Source organism: Loxodonta africana, chromosome 12 (genome assembly GCF_030014295.1).
Source record: "Loxodonta africana isolate mLoxAfr1 chromosome 12, mLoxAfr1.hap2, whole genome shotgun sequence".
NCBI classification, from domain to species: Eukaryota; Metazoa; Chordata; class Mammalia; order Proboscidea; family Elephantidae; genus Loxodonta; species Loxodonta africana.
Window position 1 is genome coordinate 81,906,336 of NC_087353.1, and position 24,626 is coordinate 81,930,961.

The following is a 24,626-nucleotide window of genomic DNA, read 5'->3' on the forward strand; positions in this document are numbered from 1 at the left end:
AGTGTTCAGATTTCAGAGAACTGTCATTCCATAGAAGACATGCATAGTTCATAGTGATCATCATCAACAATTGGATTTTCCAGTTCCAAGTCCCCCCGGATTTTCAGGGCTCTGGTTGTGCTCACAGCAGCGAGTCAGACGCTCATGCTTGTAGTTCTCCTGGGGAAGAAGACTCATCGCAGGCAATGGGATTGGCAAAGACACTTCTGGAACTAATGGGCTCCCCAGTAGGCTCCCTGCTTCCAGCCTTGTTACTTAGAGTGGCCTCAGATGGCCCTCTTAATCCTATCACATCCTAGATATTTTCCTACTCTTGTTCATATCTTTCCACATTGTCCCTGCAATTTTATATAAGGTGATGAGAGAAGCGTTGACAAGAAGAAACCCTACATAGGTTCAGAGGGAAAGATGCATTTCATTTCTAGCTTTTCAGTCACCTTGAGTCTTGAAATGGCTACTAAATGGAGCATGGGTAAACCATGACAACAGCAACTAACTCGGTTTGTGACCTGGTTGTTAATTAGGTCAAGATCTTAATTTCTGCACTTTCTCCTCCACTTCAGATCACAAGGGGCTTGATTTTTCTCTTATAAATCTGCCAAAGAAAAATTAATAACTTGGTCTTCCTTTCACAGGTAGTAAACAACAAGAGACATTACTTTGGACTGAGAAGATGCTTGTCACAATAGGAATGCTTACAAGTCTTTTAAGATAGAATTCAGCTTGGGGTAGTCTTGGGAGACTGGCTGTGTCATCCCTACACTATCCGCTGTGTTCCTCTGCTATACAATTTGGAACCACAGCATGGCGGAGAATGGTAGACTAAGACACTATTGCTTTGCTTGTAGGCTAATACTATTCTCTAGCTCATGATCTAGAGACCAACAATTTATTTTTTGAGTCATTTTTGAAAGTGTACATGAAAGTGGAATCTGGGCTACTTATTCATTGGTAATGTGAGTATATGATACAAGGTAGAAGTGATGAGATCAGCTTTTGGTTGGCCTTTGGGCAGCAAGGAAAATCCTGGCTATTCTGCTGCTATTTTCAAGAGCAGGTGATGTCAGAAGTGGGAAAGAAGAACTGGCTTTGAAGTTTGCCGAATTACAAAGGTGTCTAGGCTATTTCCCCAATATTCATTTTAACTTATCATTGAGACTTTAATTTCAATGACTATGTATTTTTCCATAATTTTTATTTGTCCTTTTTTCAAATATGCTTGTTATTTTTCCATAATACTTTGTTATTTTCGTAAATTTCCAAGTAAGATGTTGTCTGGTGCTGCGGTCTTCTGAAGGCTTGACTAGATTGGATGTTCAGGTTTGCTTACTCACATGGCTGGAAGTTGATGATAACCATTAGATGAGCGATCAGATACATCTCATAATGCAATTCCAGAATTTCATGATTTAAATTAAGTCTAGATGTGAATAAGGCTCCTTAGGTGTGGTTCCTTGAGTACACTGCTTCTCAATCTGAAGACTTAGACAAATCATGTGCTGTTCCACACTCCTCATATACAATGGTGATTTAAGGGTAGAATAAGTGCAATAGACATTTAAATTCAAAAAGAGGTGAGTTAGAGAGATTCATATTAGTCACTGGTTCATAAACCCATTGCGGTCAAGTTGATTGTGAGTCATAGCAACCTTATAGGACAGAGTAAAACTGCCCCATAGTGTTTCCAAGGAGCATCTGGTGGATTCAAACAGCTGACCTCTTAGTTAGCAGTGGAGCTCTTAACTACTGCACCACCAGGGCTCCATTCACTGGTCCACAGCAATTTTTAAACCTATCCAGGCTCGTGTTGCTGGTTCCATGATTAAGGCTCATTCCTACACCTTGGAAGTTATTCTCCATGGCACTTGTCTTCTCCCTCTGTGTTCTTAGTTCTACACTCTGAGTCATTCTTCCTTTTCTATAAGAAGTGGCTTGTGTTTGCAACTGAGTAACTTACTCAGCCTGATTCCTGTCTATAAGAGTTTGGAGGTTCAAATGCCTCTTTTCATTTGTATTCTCACTGTTCCTTTCAGTTAAAATTGATACAATTTCTTTAGAGACTTGAAGAGCTTCCTGTGTATCGATTTATAATTTACTCCACTAGATAAAATGCACACTGACAAATATGTTTGAGGAAAACCCTTTTCTACTTCGGGCTTCTTCTGAGGCTGCTATTGGAAAACATCCTTTCGGTCCTTAGAAGCCCCATTGTTTAAGGGAATATCTCTGAGACATCTCCTTAAGATCCTTGGAAGGTTTTTTTGTTTGTTTGAGAGGGTCTATGATGCACAACCTTAGATCTTCCAGCTGTTTTAATAAAAGATTTTATAGTCCCACCCTGGATTGATCTTTGCCCTGAGGCCCTTTTTTACTTTGAGAATTTTATGCTAAGAGAGACTGGGGATAGGAAATAGTTTTATTTTTGAACTTAAAAACTCTTGGCTCATTTGCAAGTCCTGTACACTCTGCTTGAAAACTGAATAATTCTCTCACTAGCTTATCTCCTTCATCTTCGATTTTTTAAAACTGGTAGTTAGATCAAGCCAGGTGACACCTTTGGCAGCCTGCCCAGAAATATCCTTAGCTAGAGCATCAAGTTCATTAGGCACATTTCTGATTATCCACATTACTGAAGATGACAGTTCTACCACATTATTTACCCCTGAAGAATAATAGTCTCCTTTGTACCAGCCTTAAATCACATTTTCCTCACTTTCCTTCAAGACCTCACTCACAGCCTCCTTGAGGCCCTTTAAGCTTCCAGTAACACTCTCCTTGAAGTTTTTAGTTTTTACTAATAGTCTCCTTAAGGTTCTTCAAGCTTTCACTTGCCATTTAGTCATAAAACCTATGCCACATATTTTGGTTTAGTTTGTATTTGTTTTTTCATGGAAGTACCTCACTTCCAGGTACAAAAATTTTTCCATTAGCTTTCTAATTTCTGTTCCATCCTTCATAAAAAATTACCCTGAAACCTAATAACTTAAAAATAGCTATTTAATTTTTGTAATTTTTTTGTGGGTCAAGAATTCAAGGAGGGCTCATCTGAGGGTTCTCATGCAATTGTAGTCAGATGTTAGTAGGTTCTGTAGTCATTTAAAGACTGAAATGTGCTAGAGGTCTAAGATGACTCATCCACATGGCTGGCAGTTGATGCTGGCTGTTGGGAACTCATATGGGACAATTGACTGAAGTATCTACACAGTGGCCTCCCAAGTGACTTGCACTTCCTCATACCATAGAGATCTCAAGGCAGTCAAACTTCTTATATGGTGGCTCAGGGTTACAGCACAAGTATTCCAGAAAACAAGGTGGAAACTACATTGTCTTTACAGACCTAGCTTCAGAAGTCAGATAGCATTACTTCTACCACAAAGTGAGTCACAAGCCTACCTAGATTCAAGGAGAGGGAATAGAGACCCCACCTCTTGATAAAAGGATTGTCAAAGAATTTGTGGACTTACCTTAAAATTGCCTAAGCTTTAAGTTTTAATACCTAAACTTTGAGTACATTAATTCACTATACCGCTACCCCAATTAGGAGTCCATGGGTGGTGCAAACAGTTAAGCCCTCCACTACTTGTTGTAAGGTTGGAGGTTTGAACCCATCCAGAGGTGACTTGACTTGGAAAACAGGCCTCCTTCCAAAAGGTCACAGACTTGAAAACTACATGGAGCAGTTCTATATATGGGGTCACCATGAGTTAGAATTGACTCAACGATAACTTACTAACAACAATAACAACCACCTGAATTACCAGATGGAATATCTCCCAAAAAATAGACAGAGAGTAAGCTGTGCAGAAAATAATTATCAGCTCAGGGAACTGATAAGAGATCCAAAAGAGTAAATCAGGGTTGGCAAACTTTTTCTATAAAGGGCAGATTATAAATATTTTAGGATTTGGGGCCATATGGTCTCTGTGACAACCACTCAACTCTGCTGCTACAGTGCAAAATCAGCTATAAATAATACATGGACAAATGAGCATGACTGTGTTTCAATAAAACTTTATTTACAAAAACAGGCAGTGAGCCAGACTTGACCCACAGGTTGTAGTTTGCCAACCCCTGGTCTACTCAGGAGATAGTCCAGGGAACTGGAAAATTATCAGAACAGCAACTTTTGATGAAGACCAAATGAGAAACACAGCATTAAGACTTAGGGCAGAATTCATCTAAGATACTCCACTGGTTTCACCTCGTCTGGAGCAAGGGAGAATGAAGAAAACCAAAGACACACTGGAAAGATTAGTCCAAAGGACTAATGGACCACAGCTACCACAGCCTCCATCAGACTGAGTCCAGCACAACCAGATGGTGCCCAGCTACCATAACTGACTGCTCTGACAAGGATCACAACAGAGGGTCCTGGACAGAGCTGGAGAAAAACATAGAACAAAATTCTAACTCACAAAAAAAGACCAGACTTACTGGTCTGACAGAGACTGGAGAAACCCCAAGAGTATGGCCTCCAGACAACCTTGTAGCTTAGCAATGAAGTCACTCGTGAAGTTCTTCCTTTAGCCAAAGATTAGACAGGCCCATAAAACAAAACAAGACTGAATGGGCACATCAGCCCAGGGGCAAGGACAAGAGGTCAGGAGGGTAACGGGGAACCCAAGGTCGAGTAGGGAAGAGTGTTGACATGTCATGGCGTTGCAACTTGTGTCACAAAACAATGTGTATTGTTTAATGAGAAAATAGTTTGCTCTGTAAACCTTCATCTAAAGTACAATTTAAAAATAATAATAAAAAAAGATTTAGGGCACAATAAAAGGAGTACCGAGTGCAGGAGGAAAGGGGAAAGGGAGATCCAGTGTTTAAGAAGCATTGAGTTTCTGTTTACTGTGATGGCAAACTTGGCAACAAATATTGATAATGGTTACACAACATAATTATTGTAATTGATGCCACTAAATTGTACACATGAAAAGCGTTAAATTGGCAAGTATTGTGTTACATATATTTTTACACAATAAAAGAAAAGCTGATAGAAAGACTAGGCTATCATTATCAGATGAGCATCAGAGGGATCAATGATCTCTGACTCAGGACCTGACTCATCACATATCCCTTTATGGCTGTGTCATGGCTAGTTCTTGCCCTTTCTGGTTAGAAATCTGTGTTAGCACAAAGAAAAAAAGAGTGCCATTTGACTTAATGCCATGGCCCTTTGCTCTATCTGAACTCCTAAGCTAAATCAGCGCCAGTAATTTACGTGGCCTCTGGGGCTGCTTTTCAAGAGAAAAAGTCTTCACTCTTATTTATGGTTCTAATGCAAAGGCTAAACTGTAATGTAAAACAACTAACATATCACCAAATAGTTGCACACTATTCTTTGGCACAGAGTTGCATTTCCATTCCTTTCCATAATTTCAAAAACATGTGGAATAGGTGAAATGGCCCAAGATGGTAGCTTAGTCAGAAACACTGTGCCATCCCCCTACAACAAAGACCTGAGAAACCAAGATAAACAGATACAAGCCACTACCCTGGAACTCTGAGCATCAAAAGGAGGGAAGAAGAATTAGATCAAACACTGTTGGAAGGAGGAACTGAATGAAAACAGTGAATGAGAAGAGTTATGGATCAGAAGTGCCCTGCCAGCTGGCCCAGCACAGCGTGATCATCTTGAGAAAGTGAGCAGTGACTCTGGGTGAGGACCACAGGAAGGCACAATCACAGAATTCCCAACAGGAGAGAGAGAAACTATGTAGACAAACCTGGAGTGAAGCAAGGTGAGCAGGACATGAACCGGATCTAATGAAGGAAAGCAGGCAAGAGCTCCAGGGATCCTGGTTATCACAGAGCAGAGAGGGAGCCAGGAACCAGAGAAAGGACCACTCCCCAGCGGTGGTCCTCAACCATTAGGTAGGTGGTGTACACATAGTAGTAGATCCCGAGCAGCAGCACACACTAATGTGCTGCCGGACTGATGACTGGTGACAGCAAGTGCCCACCCTACCTGTCACCCCCCTGGGCCTTGCCCACCTGGCAACCATCAGCACATACTCCTGCACCACCGGACTGATGACAAGTGCAGTGTGCACCCTCCCCACCTGCCTCCCACCTCCACCTAGCCCACCAGTGATAAGTGGCAAGCACTCCAGTGCTGCCAGACCAGTGATCAATAGAGCACGCCTGCCCCAGCCACCTTGATACATCAAAACGCAACAAAAAAATGAGAACTAAATGAAAAAACATAAATCAATTGATAAATACATAAATAAATAAAAATGACACCTTAATGCCTCGATGACAGCAGATAACAAATCACATGAAGAAACAGGATAGCGTCTTATCCTAACATCTTGCTCAAATAAGTGAGCAAAATAAAGGGAAAGAAAATCTTCCTGAGGAAGAAATGATAATAGAACTACCTAAGAAGGAATTCAAAAGACTTATAATTAGTTGCCTTGAAGAGATTAAGGAAAACACAAAGAAAACCCTAGAAGAATTCAGGAAAACAATACAAGAACAAAATGCACACTAAACAGACAATTAGAAACTATATAAAAACAACAACTGGAAATTCAAAAGAGTAACAATAAAATATCGGCAATAGATAACACAATGGAAGGACACAAAAGTAGAACTGAATCAATAGAAGAAAGAATCTGCAAAATAGAGGACAAATTCCTTGATATTAATCTGCTTCAGGAACAATTAGAGACAGAATGAAGAAAAATGAAGAAAGCCTAAAAGTTATGTGGGACATCATCAAAAGGAATAATTTACACATAATAGGAATTCCAGAGGAGAAGGAGGGAAAAAAAAAGTTCAGAGAGAATTTTTGAAGATATATTGCCAGAAAACTTCCCAAATATCACGAAAGAGGTTTCCAACCAAGAAGAACAATGGATCTCATATAGGATAGACCCTTAGTAGAAATTATCAAGACATATCATAATCAAAGTTTCCAAAACCAAAGACAGAGTCCTGAAAGCAGCTCATGAAAAATGAAATATCCCTTACAAAGGAACACCAATAAGACTAACAGCGGATTTCTCATCAGAAACCATGCAGGCAAGAAGGTAATGGGAAAACATACAAAATTCTGAAAGAAAAGAATTGCCAGCCAAGGATCATATATCCAGCAAAATTATCTTTCAGAAATAATGACAAAGCAAGGACATTCTCAGGTAAGCAGAAATTAAGGGAATTTGTAAAAACCAGACCAGCCTTACTAGAAATATTAAAGGGAGTCCTTCCGATAGAGAACCAATGGACATCAGACAACCTGAGATAAAGACACAGGAAAGCATTACACAGACAAAGATTTCACAGAAGTAAAATAAAGCTGCAAAACTGACTACAGGTAACCAGAGGTGTTAAGCTGTAAATGACAACAATTTTAAAACAAAAAGGGGGGATAAAAGGTGTAATTATAGAATTTCCATGTGGAGAGGGATTCAAGGCAATTCCAAGATGTAACAGACTGTTAAAATTTAAGAGGATAAAGGTAAACTTCAGAGTAACCACAAAGAAAATTAATAAATCTACTCACCAAAGTAAATAAGAAGAAAATCAAAAAGACTCAGTAAACACAAAAATAGCAACTATTGATAGGAAAGGAAAATTCATATACAAAAAGGACTCAGCATAGAAAATTAAGAGGAACAAAGAAACCATTAAAACCACAAAAAATTAAAAAAGTACAGGTATCTCCCACTCTTTGCAAGTTTGCTTTACACCACTTCACTTTTATAAAAGACTACGTTAGTACCTGTTTTCAATAACCGGCAGAAATCAGAAGAGGATTTTCACTTTTACGAAAAAAAGGAGAAAGTGAAAATAGTGTTCAGAGTTTGTTTTTCAGTGAGCTGTTAAAGAGGCAGCATGAGTGGCTTCTCCAGGTTCCTTCCCCGGGAACTACACTCAGCATCTCAGCATCAAGCTTCCAGAGCTTTGAACTGTGTCTGTAATTATAGTATCATTCCTGCCTATACTATATGTTAGTGTTATTTTAGATTTTATGTGATATTTGGTATGATTTGGTAGGTTAATTTTGGGGTCTGGGAATGCTCAAAAAATTTTCCCATACAAATCGATGGTAACTGCTGCTTCACTTTATACCATTTCAGCTTACAAATTTTTCAAAGGAACGCCCTACTTTCAGATAGCTAGCAGGGGAAACCTGTGTAACAAAGTGACAGCAATGAATTCATACCTATCATTATCACACTGAATGTAAATAGATTAAATATGCCAGTCAAGGGACATAGAGTGGGAGAATGGATTAAAAAAAACAAGACCCATCTGCACATTGCCTACGAGAGACACTCGTTAGACACAAAGACATAAATAAGGTAAAAAATAAAAGGATGGAAAAAATATATCAAGCAAACAGTAACCAAAAGGGAGCAATAATGATTTTGGATAAAACAGACTTCAAGTCAAAATCCATTATAAGAGACACAGAAGGGCATTATATAATAATTAAAGGGTCAATTCACCAAAAAGATGTAGCAATAATAAATACTTATGCACGCAGTGACAGAGCTCCAAAATACATAAACTCTAACAGAACTGAAAAGAGAAATAGACAGTTTTTCAATAATAGTAGGAGACTTTAATACACCACTGTCAATGATGGATAGAACAACTAGAAAGAAACTCATCAAAGATACAGAAGATCTAAATAACACAATCAACCAACTCGACCTCGTAGACATAAACGAAACACACCACCCAACAGCAGCAAAGTATGCATTCTTCCCCAATGCTCATGGATCGTTCTCCAGAACAGAACACATTCTAGGGTACAAAGCAAGCCTCAATAAATTAAAAAATATCAACAGAATACAAAGCATCTTCTCTGATCATAGTGTTATAAAACTAGAAATCAATAACAGGAAGAGCAAGGAAAAAAATTAAATACATGGAAACTGAATAACACAATACTTAAAAACTACTGAATCATAGAAGAAATTAAAAATGACATTAAAAAATTCTTAGGATCAAATGAGAATGAAGACACAATGTACTAAAACCTCTGGGACACAGCAAAAGCAGTGCTCGGAGGAAATTTTATTGCAATAAAAGTGATAAAATAAGCCAAACATAAATTTTTAAGAAGATTTAAAGTCCAGGGATCATGGGTGAGTTACATTGGGTAGCATAGTGTTTTTTTTTTTAAATAAGTTGTCAACATGTAAAAATGGGAAAATTTACATAAAAATCCAATTTTCCTTAAAACTTTTGAAGATCTGGCAACACAGATCCTCTATTAAAGCACAAGAGAAATCATTTGGAGCTAAGTAAGAGCTTTCTCCTTTTGATGGGACTTCAACTTTTTAATTCATTCCAGTCCTCATCTGATCTGCAAACCTGCATTGCCCCAAAATGCCATCGGATCTACAGCCCTGGTTTTGACAAACCCCAATGACTGATCCTCAATTGATAAAACTGGGTCTTGAGTATGTGAAAATCATCACTAACAGTTTTAAGTTATTGTTGTGAAAGGTAACCGGATCCTTTGCCAAGGAGCTCTCTGATGTCTCCATCCTGGATCAACTCAGAGGTCTATTTTTCCATGCACTTTATAGAGAGTGAGTTAATTGGGGATCTTCTCCTTTCAATGGATGGGAATAGGACGGCCAACTTTATGTCCAAAAATAAACCCATCATCTCATCTCCTAACTTCACTTTTATTCCAAGTTTTAGTTAATTACTACCCAGGCACTCAGGCTAGAAACCAAAAAATCATTTCTGATTTTCCTCACTCTTTCTGATATTCCTCCTCTCTGAAACCTCTCTTGCATCAGTCCCACTTTATTCTGTTCACGTGGGCACTGCTTTAGAACAGATTTGCACTTGGACTATTACAATAAATAATTGAGGTGTCTGAATTCCGTGTATACCAACTCCTGTTCAACCTTAACACTATAACGAAGAAAGGGATTTCTAAAATATACAAAAATCTGGTCACGTCACCTCCTTCTAAAAACTTTCCAATAGGTAATATTCCATTTCCCACAAAGTACAAACCCCTAAATATGGTATTCGACGGTCTTCAAAATTTAGTGCCATCTTACTTCTTCAAGCTCCTCATCTTGTGCTACCCATAGCCACTCTGGGCTACACATAATTGTCAAAACAGACTCTTCATGTGTATGACTCCCCCACCCCCCTTTCTGGTTTCCCTGCTTAGAATGTTTCACCTTACATGGCTATCCAGAAAACCTACTCATACTTGAAGTCTTAGCTCAAATATCACCTTTCATTTGAAATCTTTTGTAATTTACTTCAACCACAAGTCAGATTTAATCATATCGCTCCCTCTTCACTGTTCCAATAACTACTTGCAACTTTATCTATTAGAAGATCTACGCTGATAGACATAATTGTTTATATGTGTTGCCCTGCCACATTACAGACTTCTGGAGGTCAAGATTAGGTCTCATTAATCTTTGTACCTCTACCATCCATCACAGTGCTGGGTATACTGTAGGTATCAATAAATGTTTACTTAAATAAGGAATGAATTCATTACAAATATACCCTTAAACCTGTCCTCAATGAGGCAAGAGTGGGTACAATAATATGGAATTTTTAATAGAGATTTAGAGAACACGAATATCCATTCCATCTTGACCATGTACACATTGCGTCCCACTCTGTTCTCCCCTTTCTTACATCTTTAATCCCCTTTGCTCTGTATCCTAGTTCCCAGTACTCACCTTAGGACTTCCTGCTCAACCTTGGCTCCACATTGGAATAATCTCAGGGAGTTTAATAAATATTAATGCATGGATTTTATTCCCTAGCAATTTTTAAAAAAAATTTTTACTGTGCTTTAATTGAAAGTTTACAAATCAGGTCAGTCTCTCACACAAAAACTTACATACATTTTGCTACATATTACCAATTGCTCTCCCCCTAATGAGACAGCCCGCTCCCTCCCTCCACTCTCTCTTTTCATGTCCATTCTGCCAGCTTCTAACCCCCTTTACCCTCTCATCTTCCCTCCAGACAGGAGATGCCAGCATAGTCTCAGGTGTCCACCTGATCCAAGAAGCTCACTCCTTGCCAGCATCCCTCTCCATCCCACTGTCCAGTCCAATCTCTGTCTGAAGAGTTGGCTTTGGGAATGGTTCCTGTCCTGGGCCGACAGAAGGTCTGGGGGTCCTTCTAGTCTCATTTAGACCATTAAGTCTGGTCTTTACGAGATTTTGTATTCCCTACCAATTTTGATATAACTAGTCTCTTGCAACCTGGCCATTGGTATGATTCTAATGTGAAGGTGAGGTTGGGACTACCTGCTCTAGTTTTTGAGTTGATAACTTACTTCTAGCTCCATATAACAAAGTTGCTGACAAGAGGTTACTCTCACTTTTTCAATAGCTTTTTATATTCCGGGTTGGTCAGGTCAGCATTAACCAGCTTCCCCATGTGCAAAGGGAATCAGATACGGGAGTTAAAAGTTAAAAAAAAAGCAACAACGAAAAACCGATAGAGGCTCCTCATGATCCTTTACATATTCCTGGACGTATGTGTGTTTGTGTGTGTGTATGTATATAGGTATATATATATATACATATGCATGTACATATATATATATACATCACAGCAACACAAGATGGATATCAGAGGAGACTTTGAAACTTGCTCTTGAACGTCAAGCAGCTAAAGCAAAAGGAAGAACTGATGAAGTAAAAGAACTGAACAGAAGATTTCAAAGGGCCTCTCGAGAAGACAAAGTAAAGTGTTATAAAGACATGTGCAAAGAGCTGGAGATGGAAAACCAAAAGGGAAGATGATGCTCGATGTGTCTCAAGCTGAAAGAACTGAAGAAAAAATTCAAGCCTTGAATTGCAATGGTGAAGGATTCCACGGGGGAAATATTAAACGACGCAGGAAGCATCAAAAGAAGATGGAAGGAATACACGGAGTCATTATACCAAAAAGAATTAGTCGATGTTCAACCATTTCAAGAGGTGGCATATGATCAGGAACCGATAGTACTGAAGGAAGAAGTCCAAGCTGCTCTGAAGGCTTTGGCGAAAAACAAGGCTCCAGGAACTGATGGAATATCAATTGAGATGTTTCAACAAACCGATGCAGCACTGGAGTTGCTCACTCGTCTGTGCCAAGAAATGTGGAAGACAGCTTCCTGGCCAACTGCTGGAAGAGATCCATATTTATGCCTTTTCCCAAGAAAGGTAATCCAACCGAATGTGGAAACTATAGAACAATATCATTAATATCACATGCAAGCAAAATTTTGCTGAAGATCATTCAAAAATGGCTACAGCAGTATATCGACAGGGAACTGCCAGAAATTCAGGCTGGATTCAGAAGAGGACGTGGAACCAGGGATATCATCGCTGATGTCAGATGGATCCTGGCTGAAAGCAGAGAATATCAGAAGGGTGTTTACCTACGTTTTATTGATTATGCAAAGGCATTTGACTGTGCGGATCATAACAAACTACGGATAACATTGTGAAGAATGGGAATTCCAGAACACCTAATTGTGCTCATGAGGAACCTTTACATAGATGAAGAGGCAGTTGTTCAGACAGAACAAGGGGATACTGATTGGTTTAAAGTCAGGAAAGGTGTGCGTCAGGGTTGTATTCTTTCACCATACCTGTTCAATCTGTATGCTGAGCACATAATCCAAGAAGCTGGACTATATGAAGAAGAACGGGGCATCAAGATTGGAGGAAGATTCATTAACAACCTGTGTTATGCAGATGACACAACCTTGCTTGCTGAAAGTGAAGAGGACTTGAAGCACTTACTAATGAAGATCAAAGACCACAGCCTTCAGTATGGATTGCACCTCAACATAAAACAAAAATCTTCACAACTGGACCAATGAGCAATATCATGATAAACAGAGAAAAGATTGAAGTTGTCAAGGATTTCATCTTACTTGGATCCACAACCAACAGCTATGGAAGCAGCAGTCAAGAAATCAAAAGACGCATTGCATTGGGTAAATCTGCTGCAAAGGACCTCTTTAAAGTGTTGAAGAGCAAAGATGTCACCTTGAAGACTAAGGTGCACCTGACCCAAGTTGTGGTATTTTCAATCGCATCATATGCATATGAAAGCTGGACAATGAATAAGAAAGACCGAAGAAGAATTGACGCCTTTGAATTGTGGTGTTGGCGAAGAATATTGAATATACCATGGACCGCCAAAAGAACGAACAAATCTGTCTTAGAAGAAGTACAGCCAGGATGCTCCTTAGAGGCAAGGATGGCGAGACTGCGTCTTACATACTTTGGACATGTTGTTAGGAGGGATCAGTCTCTGGAGAAGGACATCATGCTTGGTCAGCAGAAAAGAGGAAGACCCTCAACAAGGTGGATTGACACAGTGGCTGCAACAATGAGCTGAATCATAACAACGATTGTAAGGACGGCTCAGGACCGGGCAGTGTTTCATTCTGTTGTGCATAGGGTCACTATGAGTTGGAACTGACTTGACAGCACCTACGAACAACAACAACGTATATACACATATACATATAAATATGTATACCTATATATATGATTTATATGTATACACACACACACATATATGTAAACGTAAAAGCCCGTTGCTGTTGAGTCGATTTCGACTTATGTGTTTTACACAGTAGAATTGCTTCATATGGTTTTCTTGGCTGTAATCTTTATGTAATTAGATCTTCTAACTCCATAATCTTCTGCAGTGCACCTGGGTGGTTTCATATAGCCAACCTTTAAGTTAATAGTCAAGTGCCAAATATTTTCACCAACCAGGGACTATGTATATATTATATATGTATATATATCTGGTCCTTGCAAGGCTTTAAGCATCTCTTCATATTCCATAGTTTTTCTGCCCCACATATATTCTGGTTCTAGAACCTGAAAGCCATAGTTGCTCTGCCCTTTCTAGGTTTTTGCTCAACGAAACTGTCTTGTTCCACTGAAAACAGGCCTCTTTCACTCAGCATTGAAATCATGTGCTAAGAGATATTTTAGCATCCAAATTACAAGCCAGGGTGAGTCTTAGAATTGGCTTTCTATTGGAAGATAATCAGCATGATCCAGAGATCTTTCCAGCCCAAATCTAGCTGGAGTTTTCTTTTAGGGGAAGCACTGCGAGCATACACCATATGTCGGGGAGTCAGGGCAGTCATATAGATGTGGAAGAGGAAAGAAGGGTAGTGAGAAGGAGTCTCTGGAGGAGAACTGCCCAGGCCTGGCAGGTAAGTCTGATTTAAGAAGCAAGTTGCTTCTCCACACCTAGCCCGAAGCCTTTTTATAGGGAGGAAAGTTGGATTTTTCCTCATCCTTAAGTTGGATTGATGAAGCCCTTTTCCATATAAGAGATGAAAATAGTATCACACAACAAAGTCAGAGAGTGGAAGGAGGAATTGGCTCATGACGGTGGGCTGAGCAGACACATCTGCACTCCTCTCCTTCAAAACCTGATCAAGTGAGAGAGGAGGTGAGAAAAGAGTAAAACCACAATGGCTTGGGAAGGAAAAAAAGTGCCATCAATAGACAAGGAGATCTGAGGCATTCCTAATATATAGAAAGCAGTTATGATCATATTCACAGGGCAACAAAATTGGATGAAACATCTCACAACTTATGTGGTAGTAGACTATGGCCAAGTAGATGCAATATAAGAAAAACTCCAATCTTAGAGACAGTAGAATGGAAATAACCCTAGCAGCATACATTGAGCTTTCTTTAGCTCTTATTGGCATGATACTGTATTTTTCTCACATTTTTGTTGATTTGTTGAGATATGTGATATTTGATTGGAATCCAGAATCTCAGATCCGTCCATCATCATTTGCCTACCTCTCCCTCTGGTGGAAACATGCAGAGATAGAGAAATCCATGTTATTTATTGTGACAAAGACAGAGGTTTCCAGTTTCTAAACTACAAAATGACCTACAGAAATTTTAAAATACAAATGCCTAGGCTCCACTCAGAACCCCCTGAAACAGAACCTTTGAGATTCCAAACATCTGCATCACCCTAAGGGAGGTGTGGATACACTCAGGTTTGAGGACTAACCACTATACTAAGGCATTTTGTCCAGACTTCAGTTCCAGTTCTGGGTGAGTTAGGCCGTACCAGGATATGTTTAGTATGTGTTTCAGTGGGATAGCAGAGAGAATAGAGCGATGGAAATAATTAAATAGACAACATAAGAAAACTTTCTGGCCCTGAATAAAAAACATCCTTTTCAGACTGAAAGCCCCCCACTGAGTACTGAGAAGGATGAACATTAAAAAAAAAAAAAAAGACATGGTGAAATTTTAGGACATAAACTGTAAAACTTAAAGAGCCATCAAATTTTCTTGAACATGGCAAAAGTTACATAATTACAGAAGCTTGGTGTTTATCACTTGTGACCCTTTAGGCCTCGGTTCCTTTCTCCTATAAAATGGGGGAAAGTAATAGTTTGGAGAGTTAAATGAGTTAATACATTTAAAATTCATGTAATAGTAATTGGCATTTAAGTGCTCAATAAATGTTTATTATTATTCTTGTTATGATGATAATGACAATGACACTATAAGTATACTTATTCAGGTTACTCAGTGCTTCCCCTATAAAAACTACCTAAGATACTTTAGTGACCCATGGGAGAAGGGTCCCGTTGGTAACATTATCATTTTTGTTGTTAATATTGTGATATTGCTTCCAGAGATGCATCACACATAATTAGAGGCAGCACTGGATGCTCCACATGGTCCAGCCCAGCACGGTCATTTTGAAGATTTTTTAAAGATGCATCAGGTGGATCCACATGGATGGAATGAGTCAAATATACACGAAATATGAGACACAATTTCTAAGCTTCTGGGAGCTTTTAAGGAGCCCTGGGTGGTGCAGCAGTTAAAGCGCTTGGCTGCTAACCGAAAGGTCAACAGTTCGAACCCACCAGCCACTCAGCAGGAGAAAGATGTGGCAGTCTGCTTCCGTAAAGATTACAGCCTCGGAAACCCTACTGAGCAGCTCTATTGTGTCTTATAGGGTGGATATGAGTTGTAATGGACACAATGGCAGTGGGTTTATTTTTTTTGTTGGGTAGTTTTTAGCTCTGACTCATTCTATAAGATATAAGAAAATACAAATATGGAGGCTAAAAGCAAGAAAATGACTTCTTGAGGTGCCCAGTTAACATCCATGGAGCATCTGAGACACCAACAGAACCTGGCTCAGTTCCACAGAGTGAGCCAGAGATCCTAGTCTATGGCATGGAGTCTGTAGCCAGATTGCAGCAGCGCTGTGGGAGTTTGGGAACAATCCCAGGAACTTGGCAGCCTGAGCATACTCCATGACCTTCTTGAAACTGACAGCTCTCTCTGGCTGCTCATCATGCTCTTTTCAGTCTTGCACCTCTCTTTCACTTGCAAAGCTGAAAAGGACACCTTGAAAATGTATTGATTGGATATGAGACTCTCAGCCTTGCATTACTATGGTCTTCAACACAAGTGGAGGAAACTACCCAAATGCTATTGTGGGCTAAGAGTAATAAAGAAAGCCATAAAAGAGATGTTATTGGATGCCATCAAGTTGATTCCAACTCATAGAGACCACGTGGGAACCTAGAAATCCTTTGGTCATCCATTCTTTCCAAATCTTTTCAAAGGGGTCAGGTTTGGTAAAACTGGGACACTAGTCAAGGATCGGAGAAGCACTTGTATTCCTACACTGTCCCAGGGCTAAAATGAAAATTTCTCCCCCAAAATTGTAAGATAAGCCAAAGTCAGAGGAGACAGAGAAGCCAAAAGCCATTTAGTAGAGTCAATATCCAAAATATACCATGGGATGTTAGTTAGTAGGCTGCTGTATTTAACGAGGAGTTCAGAGGCAAGGAGAAGAGAGTGAGAACAACCAGATGAGAATCACATTAGATTCTAAGTTCCTTAAGGGCACAATATATGTGTTGCTTACCATTATATTCCAAGCCCCTGAAAAATATCTATATATAATGACTAATTTAATGATCAAATGGCTCATAAAAGAGAAGGGGCTAAGAGTTAAGGGAAACATTATCTGCTTTTTATGACTTTCAATGAGCTGGCTGGGACTTATTTGGTGGTTAGGTTGACCGTGCTTCAAGGACTCAGAGCACAAACAGCAAACATCAAAATTTTAAAATCTCCTACTGTTTCCAGGTATTAGGTAAGGTATGAGTGTTGCAAAGATAAAACCCAGTCTTTTCCCCCGAGAAGCTCAAAGCTACACAGAAGTGACAGTTTTACTCTCCACTTAATAATAAATAATTTTCCAGGTAAAAAGAGGGAGAAGGGATTCCAAGAAGATGGGATTGTACATGCTTGAACCTGGCTGAAAATTTGCTAAGGTAAATTTGCTCATGTAGCTAGAGTATAAGGTGTATGAGAAAGAGTGGTGATAAATAATATTTGTAAGGAAACTGTAGTTGGGTCAAATAGTCGAGGGCGTAATTATTCATCTGTAAGTATTAGCACATCATGTTGGGGCTGATGAATAGCCATTAAAGGATTTTAAGCTACAGAAGGCTATTAATCAATCTTAGATTTTGTAACAATCACTCTGGGTACACATATGGAGAAGAGAATGAAGGGGTCAACGTGGAAGGCAAAAAAGCCAGTTCTGGAGCCGTATTATTGTCTAGGCAAGAAACGATGAGACCCAGAAATAATATCCAGAATTGGCAGTGGGCAGAAAATAAGAAATTTGAGAGCAATTTAGGAGTTTCTCATATCATCTCATATTGAGAAACTTCATAGTCATTGTCAATTTCTCTCATACCTCATTGGTCGCCAAGTCTTCCTGATTCTAACTCCTAAATTACTCTTAAATTTCTTATTTTCTATCCACTGCCAATTCTGGATATTATTTCTGGGTCTCATCGTTTCTCACCTAGACAATAATATGGCTCCAGAACTGGCCTTTCTGCCTCCTGTGTTGACCCCTATGAGTTGGAATCGACTCGACGGCACTGGGTTTTTTTTTTTTTTAATGACGTTTCTAGGAGCCCTGGTGGTGCAATGATTAAGTGCTTAGCTGTTAACTGAAATGTCAGCAGTTTGAGCCCCCCCGCCCCTCCCCCCCAAGTGGCTCTGTAGGAGAAGAGACCTGGACTCAACAGCACACAACAACAACATGAAGTTTCTAACTTTCAAAATTGAATGGATGGTGATGCTGCTCATGCAATATAAGAACAGAGGAGGGTGGGCAAGTAATTACAATGATGAGTTCACCTTTGGATAAGTTAGCATGGAAATACCTGTAGACATCCAAATGGATTTGTCCTGTATCAGTTGGAAGTGTGAGTCTGGAGCTCAGTAGAGAGGGGCAGACATGAGCCTCCTTGGGACTCAGCCTTTTCCTAAGTGTGTTGCTTCATGAAGGAGAAAATTACTCCTGGGCTCTTTCAGCCAGGCTGTTGGTGAACTAAAGTTTGCTTTCCTCTATGGATATCATCTTAGTTCCCAAAATTTATGTCTTCTCTATCAAATGAGTTTTGACTATTCATCCTAAAGCCCAAGAGCTCATTCTTTATTGGCTGAGGACCACACAATTTCTCTGACCTCTTCCATAGTTCTCATCACAGTTCTGTTAGGGAACTTGTCCTCAATCACCTCTCACAGGGGTGGTTCTTAACGTCACAAGAAAAGGGAGATGTTTTCTTCAGGAAGACATTAGAGTAGTAATACTTCAGAACAGGAAACTTGTCCTTCTACTGTGAGATTTGCTGGCTCTTCCTTTAATTGTTACAAAAGATCCCTGCCTATTCTAATAGATCAGTGGTTCCCAATTCTGGGCAACTTTGGCCCCAGAGAATTTTGGCAAAGTCTGGAGACATATTTGGTTATCACAACTCTGGGGAGGTACTAGTGGCATCTTGGGGGGAAGTACTAGTAGCATCAATAAGGCAGACCGAAGAAGAAATGATACATTCTAATTATGGTGTTGGCGAAGAATATTGACTGTACCATGGACTGCCAGAAGAATGAACAAATCTATCTTGGAAGAAGTGTAGCCAGAATGCTCCTTGGAAGTGAGGATGGTGAGACTTCATCTCACATACTTTTGATGTGTTATCAGGAGGGCCCAGTCTCTAGAAAAGGACATCATGTTTGGTAAAGTAGAGGGTCAGCAAAAAAGAGGAAGACCCTCAACTAGAACTGACACAGTGGCTGCAACAATGGGCTCAAACACAGCAATGTTTGTGAGAATGGCACAGGACCAGGCAGTGTTTTATTCTGTTATATGTAGGGTTGCTATGAGTGGGAACCGACTTCACAGCACACAACAACAACAACACTAGTGGCATCTAGTGGGTAAAGGCTAAATGTAAACAACTCCCTACAACAAAGAATTCTCTGGCCCTCCAAAAATGTCAATAATGCTAAGACTGAGAAACCTGTAATAGAAGACGTGCATTGAACCGGTGACCAGGGTATAGTTTCTCCTTTACTATTCTTCCAAATAGCAATCCTCATTGCAATTACATTGTTTTTCTCCATCATTTTGTATCCAAGTTTAGATTTTTCATATATTTATTGTAAGGAGCTGTTGAATATGGAACTGGAGGAAAAAGCATACATCACCCAGAGAGCTGGATCTTGATGACCCCTATGCATTAGCTTGTACGTCATCTGCTTGGAAAACTATAAATGTTATAGTTTTGAAGTGTATTAGAGAAACTGACTGTGTTTTCTAGGCAACGAATAGGTAGCATGTACTGATGGCCAATTGTTTTATTTGATTAGTTCTTCTGCTCTGGATTTTATGGGAACTATCCCTCAATCCTGCCTTTGGTTACCACAAGAAAAACAATTTTATACAATATGGCACTGTTCTCAAAGTACCAGTTGATTAAATTACGGTCAGATGGCTCACTGGGATAAACGAATCAGAATGGATTCTTAAGGACTTGAAGTTGAAGGAAAAATATTTGAGTCTACGTTGGTTGGTTGGTTGAGCTAAAGAGATGCAAATTTGGGATATGATATTGCTGACCATTTTTCTGCCATATGAACTGGAAAATAGAAAAGCTTGGGTGGACTGAGACAGAGGAATAACACCTATACATAGGGAAGGATAGTAGAGAGACTGGGAGAGAGCTCTGACAGTGTGTTGCTGGTTCTGGCTGCAGTTCTGTTCTTAGAAGCTGTGAGATTCCCCATTGTCCTTATGGAAAACTTGCCTATATGAATAAGCTGGCGTGATTTTAAACATAAAGTTGTATATTTGAGATCAGACAATATAATACCATAGCTTTATTCTTTACCAAACAGTATAATTTAGCCAACTTGCCGGATCAATAAATATAAAATGGGTATATTTCATTTTTGATGAACACACTATGATTTATTTAACAGGTCCTCCTTACTAATGGGTGCCCTGGTGGCACTGTGGTTAGGAGCTTGGCTGCTAACCAAAAGGTTAACCTTACTAATGGGCATTAAGGTTTACAATAAATATTCCTACAATGACCACCCTTGAGCTTAAGTTTTTTTAATACTTGCACAATTATCTTTTTCCCATAAATTCTGGGTCAAAGGGTATTTTCATTAAAAATTGTTAAACATACTGGCATTCTTCCCTTCAAAACTATTACATTAGTTTAAACTCTCATTAACCATGATCGAGAGATACTGTTTTCTCAAAATGATTACCAACACTAGGTTTTGTAAATATTTTAAATCTGAAGAAAAAAGTTCAGGTCACATTTTAAAATTTGAACTTTTTGATCACCAATAAAAATGAGCAGGAAACCCTGGTGGCTCAGTGGTTAAGTGCTACGGCTGCTTACCAAAAGGTCAGTGGTTTGAATCCACCAGGTGCTCCTTGGAAACTCTGTGGAGCAGTTCTACTCTGTCCTATAGGGTTGCCATGATTCAGAATCAACTCAATGGCAACGGGTTTGGGTTTTTTTTTTTTTGTAAAAATGAACATATTTTGACATATTTACTGATGATTTGTATTTCTTATTTTTTAAGTTGCCTCTTCGTGTCCTGTGACCATTTTTTATTTGGGAGTTCATATTTTTATCAAAGACTTGTAAACAACTTTGATCTATTTGTATTTTAGGGTCATTCACTCTATTATATGTGGCTGCAACCTTTTTTTCCTACTTTGTACTCTCTTTTCCTTTGATCTTTGACCTTGTTAACATATATATTGGCAGAGTGCTGACATATATAAAGCTTATTTTTTTTTTAGTCAAATTTCTCAATTTTCAATTTTTTTTGGATTTTTTATTTATGAAAACAAAAGGAATAACATTGACCTGTATTTTATTCTAGAATTTTAATTGCTTATTTTTAAATATTTGGTACATCATGTTTTATTTTGGCTCATGGAGTGTGTTGTGATACAATTTTTTTTCCCCTTCAAATCTGACTCCTCTGATTTCCCACCCACCTCCATTTGTCCCCAATTTCTTTAAATTCTATCTCTAGAATATCTTTGGAATGTACCCACACTATTCTGCCTCCCAGTTCCTTACCTTGGCCAAGAGCTCATTATTTTTTTATCTGTATTACTGCAACAGCCTCTGAACTGGCCTCCCTGCTTCCACTCTTAGAACTCTAAAGTTCAGTCTCCAGATGTTTCCATAGAGATTTTTCAGGAAGCACTTCTGGGGGACTTCCAAGAAAGATTTTCATTTAAGCACATTTAATTTTTCTCTCCAAGATTTCCATGGAAAATACTAAACAGTTTGAACTACTGTACAATATTCAGGGTATATATATATTTTCAGTTTCTCAAAATAAAATTAAAATCCTACTGGGACCCCATGCTTGGAAAAGACAGGAAGTTTGGTATTTCCTTGAGTTGGGTCTTCTGACTTATGGCAGAGGGCACAACTGGCCATTTAAATTTCCCTCAGAACAAGAGAAGTTCCTGAGAGTTTGATACTATTCCCTCTATGACAGAGGTATTTACCGCTCACAAAATATGCGTAGACATCCTCGCCTTTTCAAACTTTCTTGCAGTTAGCTTTGGCCATGTGACTGGTTCTCATCAACGGGCTATGAACAGATGTGATATGTGTCAGTTCTGGATTGAAAAATTTAAGAACTTATGAATGACTGTCATAGGTTTTATTTATGTCAAGATAATTTGCTGCCTCTTCTTTGTGGAAAGATTGTACTTCTTCACCCCACTGACATAGGGCTGGACCTTTTGACTCCTTTTGATCATTGAAACATGAGCAGAAATGAGGTGTGGCACTTCCAAGGAGAAGCTCCATGATCCAACACTTGATTACTCTCAGCCTTGAGACTGGTATGATCTAGAAAGAGGCTCTTCCTTCATCTTGCAACCTGTAATGGAGAAGAGGTTGGGAAGTCAACTCACAGTGGAATTGAAATAGGAGAACGAAGCAAATCACTGAGATTTTTCGCATGATTTGTTTCTGTAGCGTAACTTAGCCTGAGTTGAGTGATACAGAAATAGGTGCCTAAAAATGGAGTCCCGTGGTAACAAAGAAAAAAATATCACTCAAACTAAAATATAAAGCATTGGTTCTGGGTCTGAGTAGTGGGTGCTGAAGAAACTGCTAGTGAGGACTTAAAAGAAATAGTAAAACATCTGATAAAACTACTATTTTTATTGTTCATGGCAACTTCATGTTTATCAGGGTAGAACTGTGCTCCATAAGACTTCTAAGGCTGAAACCTTTCAGAAGCAGATTACCAGGCCTATCATCCCAGGCACCCCTGAGTGTGTTTGAACCACCAACCTTTTGGCTAGTAGTTTAGTGCTTAACTGTTTGCACCACCCAGGGACTCATGATAAAATTCATACCTGCATTAAATTAGAAGGCAGATAATGTACTAAGTGAGCTTGTGGTGAAGAGTTCTGGAATTTTTTTAGGATGACTTGGATACATCTAATAAAATATTATAAAAAAGAGATGAGATCAGAAAAGAATCAACCAATTTTCAAGCACAGATTTAAAGGGAATAACAAGAACCCGGAAATTCTAAGAGTTACAGAGTCAAAAGATGAGTGTTTCTCATCTACAACTGGTAAAATATAGAATGAAAATGTGAAGGATGAAAGCAAGAATGTGACTTCTCAGGCCCTTAACCAATAAAATATTGAAACACTAACTTCAAGGACCAAATTAAGGTGTGGCAGTAAAAATATAGCCCTGTTGTTTATTGCTAGATTGAAACTATTATTTTATTATGCTCATGGGTAAGGATTTGGGGTACTGCAGAGTAGGGACTACTTATCTCTGCTCCACAGTGTCTAGACCCTCAGCTGCAATGGCTCAAATGGGAGAAATGGCTGCAATAACTTGACTGGGGCTATATGTCTAAAGGCTTGACTCTTCTCCACAAGGTTTCTATTAGGATATCTTCACTCACATGTGTGATACCTGGGCTGGATTGGCTGGAATAGCTGCACACTGGCAGGAATCACTGTCTCTTTCTATGTGGCTTTTCCATGCATTTAGCTTGGGCTTTCTCCCAGCATGGTATTTTCAGGATAGTTATACTTCTTACATGGTGTCCACTAAGAGACCAAGGTGGAAACTGCTAATTCTCTTAAGGACTACTCAGAACTGGCACCATAATGTAATGATCAAAGAAGTCATACCAGCCCATATACAAAAGAAAGGGAAATAGATGGGGGTAGATGCTGAAGAATTTGTGAACATCTTTCAATCTTCCCTTTGGCCACAAATACTCCAAGATGCAAAACACACCCTCTTCCAAGACCACCAAAGCATCACACCACTGTGATATTTCCTCAAATTCCAGGATCTTATTATCTAACTCAGGTACTGGCATGGATGAGGCTCTTTGGGTGTTGTTTTCTGTCTTAGTTTCTTAGTGCTGCTATACCAGAAACACCACAAGTGGGTGCCTTTAATATACAGAAATTTATTTTCTCACAGTTTAGGGGGCTAAACCAAAAAAATCTGAAACCAAACCCATTGCTATCGAGTTGATTCTGACTGATAGCAACCCTATAGGACAGAGTAGAACTGCCCCGTAGGTTTCCATGGAGCAGCTGGGCTTCAGTTTAGAAGATTAGAAGTCCAAATTTAAGGTACCACCTCTAGGGGAAGACTTTCTGTCTCTTTGGCTCTGGAGCAAGGTCCTTGTCTTTTCTTCAGCTTCTGTTCCTGGGTTCCTTGGCAGTCTTCATGTGGTGTTGCATCTATCTTCCCCCATCTGTGCTTTCTTGCTTCTGTACTTAATCAGCTCTTTTTATATCTCAAAAATGATTGGCTTAAGACACATCCTACACTGACATGGCCTTATTAACATACAAAAAAAAATTGCTGGTGACTCGTAGCGACCCTATAGGGCAGAGTAGAACTGCCCCATAGAGTTTCCAAGGAGAACCTGGTGGATTCCAACTGCTGGCCTTTTGGTTAGCAGCTGTAGCTCTTAACCACTGTGACACCAGGATTTCCATTAACATACAAAGGAAGCTCTATTCCCAAATGGGATTACATCCACAGGTATAAGGGTTAGGCTTTACAACACATTTCTGAGGACACAATTCTATCCATAACATTCCCTAAGTATAGTTTCTCTTGAGCCAAAACTTGTGAATTAAAGTGTCAAGCTACCTATATTCCACATACATCCAACATGCAATGGAAAGAAAGAGATAGAAAAACCACAATGGACATTAAGAGGTGTAAA